This window comes from Engraulis encrasicolus, chromosome 17 (assembly GCF_034702125.1).
Source record: "Engraulis encrasicolus isolate BLACKSEA-1 chromosome 17, IST_EnEncr_1.0, whole genome shotgun sequence".
NCBI lineage: Eukaryota > Metazoa > Chordata > Actinopteri > Clupeiformes > Engraulidae > Engraulis > Engraulis encrasicolus.
Window position 1 is genome coordinate 50,236,227 of NC_085873.1, and position 10,000 is coordinate 50,246,226.

The window sequence follows — 10,000 nt, forward strand, 5'->3', positions numbered from 1 at the left end:
TTATTTCAATCAACCTGTTGCTGCGCTCCAAAACGCCGAGCTACAGTTCCCGCGAATGGGACACATCGCGTTTCCATCTCATTATCTCACCTCCACTACTCGCCTTGTGTTTGTGGAAAGGAGCGGAGGTTAGATTTTGAAATGCCTTTGCACGATAAGTTTTGGCACGTGGTTTTCAAATTCAAAGTTAAAGTTCAGTTTTGGATTTCAATGGACTGGTGAGGTTTCCACGTGGTTGATCTGAAAATCCTTGCTCCATGGTTTCTTGTTAGCCACAACTGATGAACTCGGCAAAGACCCATCCCCCCATTTAGCATATATCCCACCCATGTTGTGCTACGCGCTGTTTTTCGGAGTTAAGCACGAGGGGTGTGGTAATATTTCAGAAGGGAGAATGCGCGCAGGATGAAAGCGCGTAAAAGGTGCACACGTAAAACCGACTTAAGTGGAGACGGGAGAATTCCGCCCTTAGTACTTAGTACAATGAAGCACTCTACTCTACTACTCTACTCTACTCTACTCCTCTACTCCTCTACTCTACTCAACTGTACTCTACTCTACTCTACTCATACTGTAGTCTAGTCTATTCTACTCTCCTCTCTATTCTACACTACTCTATTCTACTCTACTCTCTACTACTCTACTCTATTCTACTGTACTCTACCCTATACTCTACACTACTATTCCCTACTCTATTCTACTCTATTCTACTCTACTCTAGACTATTCTACTCTACTCTAGACTATTCTACTCTGCTTTACTCTACTCTACTCTACTCTACTCTACTCTACACTACTATTCCCTAGTCTATTCTACTCATACTGTAGTCTAGTCTATTCTACTCTCCTCTCTATTCTACACTACTCTATTCTACTCTACTCTCTACTACTCTACTCTATTCTACTCTACCCTATACTCTACACTACTATTCCCTACTCTATTCTACTCTACACTACTCTTCTCTACTCTACTCTAGACTATTCTACTCTACTCTCTACTACTCTACCCTATTCTACTCTACCCTATACTGTACTCTACTATCCCCTACTCTATTCTACTCTACACTACTCTACTCTACTCTACTCTAGACTATTCTACTCTACTCTACTCTACTCTACTCTAGACTATTCTACTCTGCTTTACTCTACTCTGCTCTACTCTGGTTTACTCTACTCTACTCTACTCTACTCTACTCTACCCTACTCTACTCTACTCTACTCTACTCTACTCTACTCTACTCTTCTCTTCTTAGGATTAAACAAAACCACAACAAGTAAAACAGTGGCAGCAGCACAATACTAGTCCTACTACTCTTGGGAGATTTTTAATGGGGCAAGGAGGGCCGTATGCACCTGCGAGGAAGACACTTGAGGACTACAGCAACAACAGTCTGGACAGTTAAAAACCTGATGCCTAACAACCCCAAACGCTTCTAAGAGTCAATTAGCACTATACACCATCCGCACAGTTTGTGCACTTACGGCAGATCGTAAAATATGTCCAACAGTTCTAAGCAAGGCTGGGCTGGGGGAGAAATAGGGCCCGGGCACTATTCTGCCCTACAAAGCAAAAAGGCAGTAACTGCGCAGAGCTCAAAACTGAGTCAGTTGACTTTAAAATGATACTGTAATCCAGTACAGGTAGTTTTTGGTTAGATTACTGACATGTGACAGTTTTGTTACTTTATATTAACACCTTATTTTCAGATCAATCATTTTATTTAACTTTAGACTTTGATATATATGGCATTAAAGTCATAGTAACTCATTTTAAACAGCAATGCAGTTGCTGCCTTTTTGCTTTGTAGGGCACTATTGGTTTAAAGCCCCCCCCCGTCCTCTTAATTAACAGCGCAGAACTGATTCACTGGTGGGCCCGCGCCCTCGTGTGTCCCTATTTTCTGAAATGTAGGGCCCACGAGGCTGCAGGGCCCACCGGGAAATGCCCACTATGCCAGATGGCCAATAGGGGCCAACGAGGCTGCAGGGCCCACCGGGAAATGCCCACTATGCCAGATGGCCAATAGGGGCCCACGAGGCAGCAGGGCCCACCGGGAAATGCCCACTATGCCAGATGGCCAATAGGGGCCCACGAGGCTGCAGGGCCCACCGGGAAATGCCCACTATGCCAGATGGCCAGTCCAGCCCTGCTAAGCAGTGGCATATGGACAAAACAGCTAGAGAGCATAACTCTGTTTTCCCTTCAAGTCACCCACAAACTTGCCTTGCAGCTGCAGTTAAATATAAAGTAGCACTTTATAAAACAAAACAAACTAATGTGGGATTATTGTTTTAGCAATAAAATCCACATCAGTCGTTGTTCATTTCTGCTAGTTTGATATCCACTTTGAGATAGTGTCATGTTTTGTCAAATTGCTGTCTCTAATTCCAATTACCATTGAAACACATGATCTTGAGTTGCAGGGACGTGCACAGGAATTTCAAAGGGCAGTTGCTCTAACCTGAAGAAAGGGCAACCCCCCCCCCAAAAAAACAAAAAAAAACCATCAACAATGAGCGGCCTTCAGAATTTTTAGGAAACTGCACCATGGGTATTATTATTTTTAGTAGTAGTAGGCCTAGTAGAAGTAGTATATTATTGTCATAATTATTAATATTTTTTATTGTATAGTATCCTGAATATGCGTACCATATGATATAACATGCTAGTTTTTAAACATGTAGGCCTACCTATTAATCATATCAGAGATGATCAGCCTTATGCCCACCTGCCCTAAATGTCTCCTGACCCACATTTCCTCATGTCTGGTATGTGGCTGCCCCTAAATTAAATGAAATTATGAGAAAAAGCCTTGATAGTTTTTAAACCTGTATCAGTCACAGAGATTATCAGTCTTATGCCTACCTGCCCTATGTGCAGAGGTCTGTGGCTCTGAGTCATCCTCATCTTAAATGAAATGAAATGATGAGTAAATTAATAGGCTAAATATGAGGATGCTTAATCAATTAACCCACTGTCATCTTTATAATCCTTGTAGCAGCCAAAGTAGACTTTAAGTTATAATAAATAGAAATAGTTAAAAATTGTTAAAAAGATCATTTAATTTGAATTTGAAATTTAATTAATAGGCATATTCCATGATTAAAATGATGAATATTATATAGGAAAGCTAAAACAATAAGAATTCACAGGTTTAGGTCATTTGTTGGGTCTTTTGTAGCCTATATTAAAAATGTGTACTGTCGCTTTAAGAATGGACGAGCCGGCTTTCATTTCAGATCGCAAAGAACCGTGGCGTGGGAGCACCAGTTCTCATATGTTGCTCTGAAGCTCCGAGCTTCTCGCAGACTTTATAACCTTTTATTTTCATTACAGATATTTTAGTTAGTTCATGCACATTTTGTAGGCCTATGTCTTGAGAAGAACAGTAAACGTCAGTTATCACGTGGAGTGGATTTATTTCAATTACATGGACATTGACAGTGGAAACAGTAGCCTATCTTTGGGTCGGAGAATAGGCTATATCAGCGTAAGAAAACGCACTTAACGACATGTCATCTGCATGTTTCTTAGTTGGGTTAGCCTTCCACAAAACAACCTGAGCCATGTAAAACGTTGACTGCAAGCAAGATAGCTGGCTGTCGTATTCCCCCAATATCTGAACGTGGCACACCCCGGCTGTCAGATTATTTAGGATCAAACGTCCTAAACTCGAGATCGACTTTAAGAGACATTAATTGTGATCATGCAGTTTAATACTGTGTAGTCTGCTGTGTTTCCAGCTCACCTCAGGCCGTCAGGGCAGTCGCTCTACTCCCACGACATCTTCGACATATTTTGCGTCTCTGCCCTGGTCGCATGCATGCTTGTTCCCAAGTAGAGCTGCGCGTGCCCCCCGCATCGCGCATGCTGCCTCTCCCTTTGCCTATCTCTCGAGGTGCAGGTGAATCTGAATTTGAAAACTTAATTTAGGAAGCTTCAATCAAAAATACGAATTGCAAAGCAAATCAATTGAAACATGAAATCTTAGCCTATTTTTCCGAGGCATATCTACAGCTGGCTGTCGGGTTTTTTTTTGCTACCTAAACGTGGCGCTGGCTGGCTGTCAGATGTAGGCTATGATAACTAAAAGTTCTAAACTCAACATTGTATTAGAGAGGTTGATTGTGAGCATATTTTGTACCCTAATATGTAGACTGTGTGTAGGGCTCTAGCCGACACCCAGGCATCTTCAAAATCTTTCGTGTGTCTTATAGGCGCTCAAAGCGCCTGTCGCGTGCCTTCTCCCTCCCCACCGGAGTTGTTGCGTAGCCTACCTACCTCACATCGCTCGTGCCCATTCTCGACGGGTCTGATGAATTTGTATGACTGACTTAAGTCTTTATTGTACAAAACTTCAATCAAAATTATGAATTATAAAGAAATCAAATGATATTGAAATATGAAATTATAATTGCCATATTATTTTACCTTCCCTTGGAAGGGCAATATCAGCCAATGTGGGCAAAAGGGCCGTTGCTCGGGCACCGTGGGCAACTATGGTCTGCACGTGCCTGTTGAGTTGGTTTACTGCCTAACCGCTGTGCTTAAGCAACAAACAAGTTCAGTGAAAATAAACCAAGCTTAAAGTGATACTGTCCTGTTTTTGGAAATAAGCTTATTTTACACCTCCTCTTGAGTTAAATAATAGGGTTTTACTGTTCTCCTGTACTTTCAACCGTTCTCTGGATATGGCGGTGCAAAAATTACCTCCATGCTAGCAGTTAACATTGAGTCCTATGAGACCAGCTCGCGGCTAACTGGTCTCATAGAACTCAATGTTAACTGTTAGCTTGGAGGTACAATTTGCACTGCCATAGCCAGAGAACAGTTGAAAGTACAGAAGAACGGTAAAACCTTATTATTTAACTCAAGGGGAGGTGTAAAATTAGCTTATTTCCAAAAATGGGACAGTATCACTTTAAGTGCAGTTATTGCTTTCTGAAAGCGATATGCATCCATTATTTATTGTTCATGTCTGTTGATAATCGCTTTGCGCTACCACCAGGCAATGACAAGACAGATTATTCACCTCCGTCAAGGAGGTTATGTTTTCGGTCACGTTGGTTTACAGGACAACTTCAAAAGTTATCAATTTTGATGAAATGTTGGAAAATAACAAGAGGAGCAAGTGATTAGGCTACATTTTGGTGGTAATCTGGATGATGATTTAAAACAAAATAAAAGCCCCCTGGACCACATCGTAAGTCTTCCAACACCCCCTTGACCTCCTAATAAGCCTACCATGACCCAGGGCTGTAGTCAAGTCCACCTTTGTAGAGTCCAAGACAAGTCCAAGACCAGAGTCCAAAGACGCTCAAGTCCGAGTCACATGTCGGTCAGTGTTAAACAATGAAAAGGATGAATATCAATAAAGAGAATGTTTGAAGGTAACCTATATGCCATGGATGTGAAGACAAACTTGTATGTTGTTGGATTTCAAGCTCCATTCTAGAATTTATGGTTGGTAGCCAATGCTCTAAACAAAATAAAGACAGACCCGGTCGAGTCCAAAAGCTTAATTTGGCAAGACCAGTATCCGAGTCCAAGACAAGTCCGAGTCCAATTCATAGCGAGTCCAAGACAAGTCTAAGTCCATAAAAAAACGGACTTGAGTCCGTAATTCCATCTATTATTCCATTACTGAAGCGCCCTTGAGCAGTGCTTTGACACCTAACCTCCCATTGCTCCAGGGACTTAAACCAATACTGGTGTACACTTTAATTACTGTCAGTTTTTAACACAAGCATCCGGTAAATGTAATGTAATGTAATATGAGGTGATGAATCCTGTTAATCTGATCATCATTAACCCTATCCAGACCGGGCTTTTTTGGCATTCCTGGGCCTGGGGGGGGGCTCTTTTGGCCCCCCCCCCCCCCCCTCATAACTCATGAACGGAATACAGTATGACTACGAAACTTGGGGGAGATGATCTACATACGGACATCTATGAATGACATAAATTGTGTAATTATCTATTATTAATACGTCATTATGACATCATTATGTTATTATGTCCAAAATCTCGCCATAATGGATTTTCCAACAAATTTAGGTAATGCACTTACATTTTAATGAGTTTATGCTTCAAACCACTTAAATGCTCACAAAGTTGTCTGATGCTAATGGAAATAACAAAAAAATATGAAAATATATGGCGTCATAGATATGGTTAAGTGATTTTTGGTCAGACATACCTGTCAGAAAACCGTTGCCATGGCAACAGAAAAAATGATAAACCTAATCTTTCGGTACCTAACTGTAGCCAACTAAATGTTAGGAAAAGTCACAAAGTTTCGTAGTCATAGCTTAAGTCGTTAAGGAATTATACGACATCAAAGTTGGTGCGGGCACTTTTAGCCCCCCCCCAGTCTGGATAGGGTTAAGGCAAATTAACATGTATGGATGTACTGCCTACCAACTGTAGAACAGCCCATTGATTTACAATAACAATGAAAGATGATGTGGGATTCTTTCTTTCATGAACCCTTTTCTTCATGATTCACTTTGAAACATAACATTTGTGAACGGGCAGCATAAACTCTGGAAATGAACTGCTAAGATATTACACAGCACACCTTTAGCCCTATCCAGACTGGGGGGGGGGGGGGGTCTAAAAGTGCCCGCACCAACTTTGATGTTGTATAATTCCTTAACGACTTAAGCTATGACTACGAAACTTTGTGACTTTTCCTAACATTTAGTTGGCTACAGTTAGGTACCGAAAGATTAGGTTTATCATTTTTGCCGTTGCCATGGCAACGGTTTTCTGACAGGTATGTCTGACCAAAAATCACTTTACCATATCTATGACGCCATATATTTTCATAGTTTTTTTTGTTATTTCCCTTAGTATCAGACAACTTTGTGATCATTTAAGTGGTTTGAAGCATAAAATCATTATAATTTAAGTGCATTACCTAAATTTGCTGGAAAATCCATTATGGCGAGGTTTTGGGCATAATAAGATAATGATGTCATAATGACGTCATAATACCAGATAATTACACAAAAATGATGTCATTCATAGATGTCCATATGTAGATCATCTCCTCCAAGTTTCGTAGTCATACTGTATTCTGTTCATGAGTTATGAGGGGAGGGGGCAAATGAGCCCTCCCCCTCCCCAGGCCCAGGAATGCCAAAAAAGCAGTCTGAATAGTGTTAATTACTGCCAGTTTTTAAGAAAAGCATCCGGTAAATGTAATATGAGGTGGTGAATCCTGTTACTCCAATTATCATTTAGGCAAATTGACGTCTATGGATGTACTTCATATTATTACATTACATAGCACTTAGCTCAGTGGTTCTTAACCTGGGGTGCGGGCACCCCCTGGGGGTGCGCCAGAGATTTCAGGGGGTGCGGGGAATTTTGTTTGTGTTAAGGTTGCGACCAAAATTCTGCTAGCACACATTATAATTAGGTCAAATCAAAACCATATTATAACATATTTTGGTCCCCATGTAAAGTATTGATGCAATATGTTCAAGTATGTCTCAATCAGAATCATTGTAATTACTTCACTTAAATCACTTTTAGTGCGTATATACACGTAGAAGTTTGGGTTGGGGTGCGCGGCTTGTCTTGGGCACAGGTAAGGGGGTGCGTTAAGAAAAAAAGCTTAAGAACCACTGACTTAGCTGACGCTTTCGTTTATTCAAAGCAACTTACAGTTATTATTTTTCAGGGTATTGGTTACAGTCCCTGGAGCAATGTGGGGTGAGGTGCCTCGCTCAAGGGCACTTCAGCCATGGATGGAGATGTAGGGAGAGGTCAGGGGGGATTCGAACCGGCAACCCCTAGATTGAAAGACCATCTCTCTAACCACTAGGCTGCCCAATCAGCTGATACTAAAGCAGCACAATGATTTACAATAACAATGAAAGATGATGTTGGATTACTTCCTTCGCAACAAAGGTAAACCCTTTTTTCATGATTCACTTCAAAAAACTCCTCTTATTTGCTTGCACTTGTAAGCTTTTACACTGTACCATACTTTTATACTGACACACAGTAAATCCACATTGCTGTTTGTAATTCTAACATTCATTTAAACAAATAAGCTCGTATGGATGAACATGGTCTGTAAATAAGTGAAAATCAGGATTACTGTAAGTAACAAAAACAATTTAATTGTTTTCAATGGTGGCTCCCCATGTTCTCCCTTTTTTCCTGTAGTACTACAAAACGCTTATGTGTAGTGAAGGTTGAACTATACATCACGGGCTAATCTATAACCTGCATTAACTACTCACTCTGAAAGCAATTTAGCTGGCTTAAGCAGAGCCGTGCTTTTATATAGATCGGCCAATGTTGTGATATCATGTAGGGCTATGCAAGCCCCATAGAAAACGTATCAATCACCCTGGAATTTCATTGCAGACACGTGCATTGACCAGAACGGCCTTCGTTCCTTCGCGGGCAGGAGCAGGAGCGGGAACAGGAGCAGGGGAGGGTGAAGTTTTTTGCCAATTTGTGGGCGTGTCATTACAAATGCATGCACTTCGGACATGCTAATGTGAACTGCTTCAACAACCACGCTGGCTGCGCTGCGGGGGAATACAAAAAAAAGAAAAAAAATCAGCATAGCCTACATTATCTGGATTGCTGATCCAAGCTGTTTTTGGCCCTGTGTGTGTGTATGTGTGTGTGTGTGTGTGTGTGTGTGTGTGTGTGTGCGTGCGTGCGTGTGTGCGAGCGTGCACGCGTGTGTGTCTGTGTGTGTGTGTGGTGTGATGGGCTAGGAGAGGTACATGTATATAGGCTCTGCTCAGGGCTTCTTCTAATGTAGCCATGGGGCTGGACTGGGGGAGAAATAGGGCTCCGGGCACTTCTGGCTTAAAGGGGCCCCCCTCATGGGGGAGAAATAGGGCCCGGGCACTTCTGGCTTAAAGGGGCCCCTGATGGGGGAGAAATGGGTTCTGGGCACTTCTGGCTTAAAGAGGCCCCCCTCTTGGGGGAGAAATAGGGCCTGGGCACTTCTGGCTTAAAGGGGCCCGTCATGGGGGAGAAATAGGGCCCGGGCACTTCTGACTTAAAGGGGCCCCTGATGGGGGAGAAATAGGGTCTGGGCACTTCTGGCTTAAAGGGACCCCCTCATGGGGGAGGAATAGGCCCCCGGCACTTTTGGCTTAAAGGGACCCCCTCATGGGGGAGGAATAGGGCCCCGGCACTTTTGGCTTAAAGGGACCCCCTTATGGGGGAGAAATAGGGCCTGGGCACTTCTGGCTTAAAAGGGCCCCCCTCATGGGGGAGAAATGGGGTCTGGGCACTTTTGGCTTAGAGGGACCCCTCATAATTAGCTCGGCTGGGGGAGAAATAGGGTCTGGGCACTTTTGGCTTAAGGGGCCCCCTCATAATTTGCTGGCCTGTGGGAGAAATATGGCCTGGGAAATTTTGGCTTGGAGGGCCCCCCTTCATAATTAGTTGTGCAGAACTGACTCATCAGTGGTCGGCCCCGCACCCTAATGGGCCCCTATTTTAAGAAATGCAAAAAAAAATCAAAACAAATGAACATTTCTGAAAATAGGGGCCTACAAGGGTGCAGGGCCCACCGGGAAATGCCCCCTATCCCAGATGGCCAATAGGGACCAACAAGGGTGCAGGGCCCACCGGTAAATGCCCGTTCAGATGGCCAATAGGGGCCTACGAGGGTGCGGGGCCCACCGGGAAATGCCCGCTATGCCAGATGGCCAATAGGGGCCCGCGAGGGTGCGGGGCCCACCGGTATATGCCCACTATGCCAGATGGCCAATAGGGGACCGCGAGGGTGCGGGGCCCACCGGTATATGCCCACTATGCCAGATGGCCAATAGGGGCCTACGAGGGTGCGGGGCCCACCGGGAAATGCCCGCTATGCCAGATGGCCAATAGGGGCCAACGAGGGTGCGGGGCCCACCGGGAAATGCCCGCTATGCCAATTGGCCAGTGCAGCCCTGACTGGGGTTGGGTGCACACCACGAAGACGAGGGGGTTAGTGGGCCATATCTTAACTATC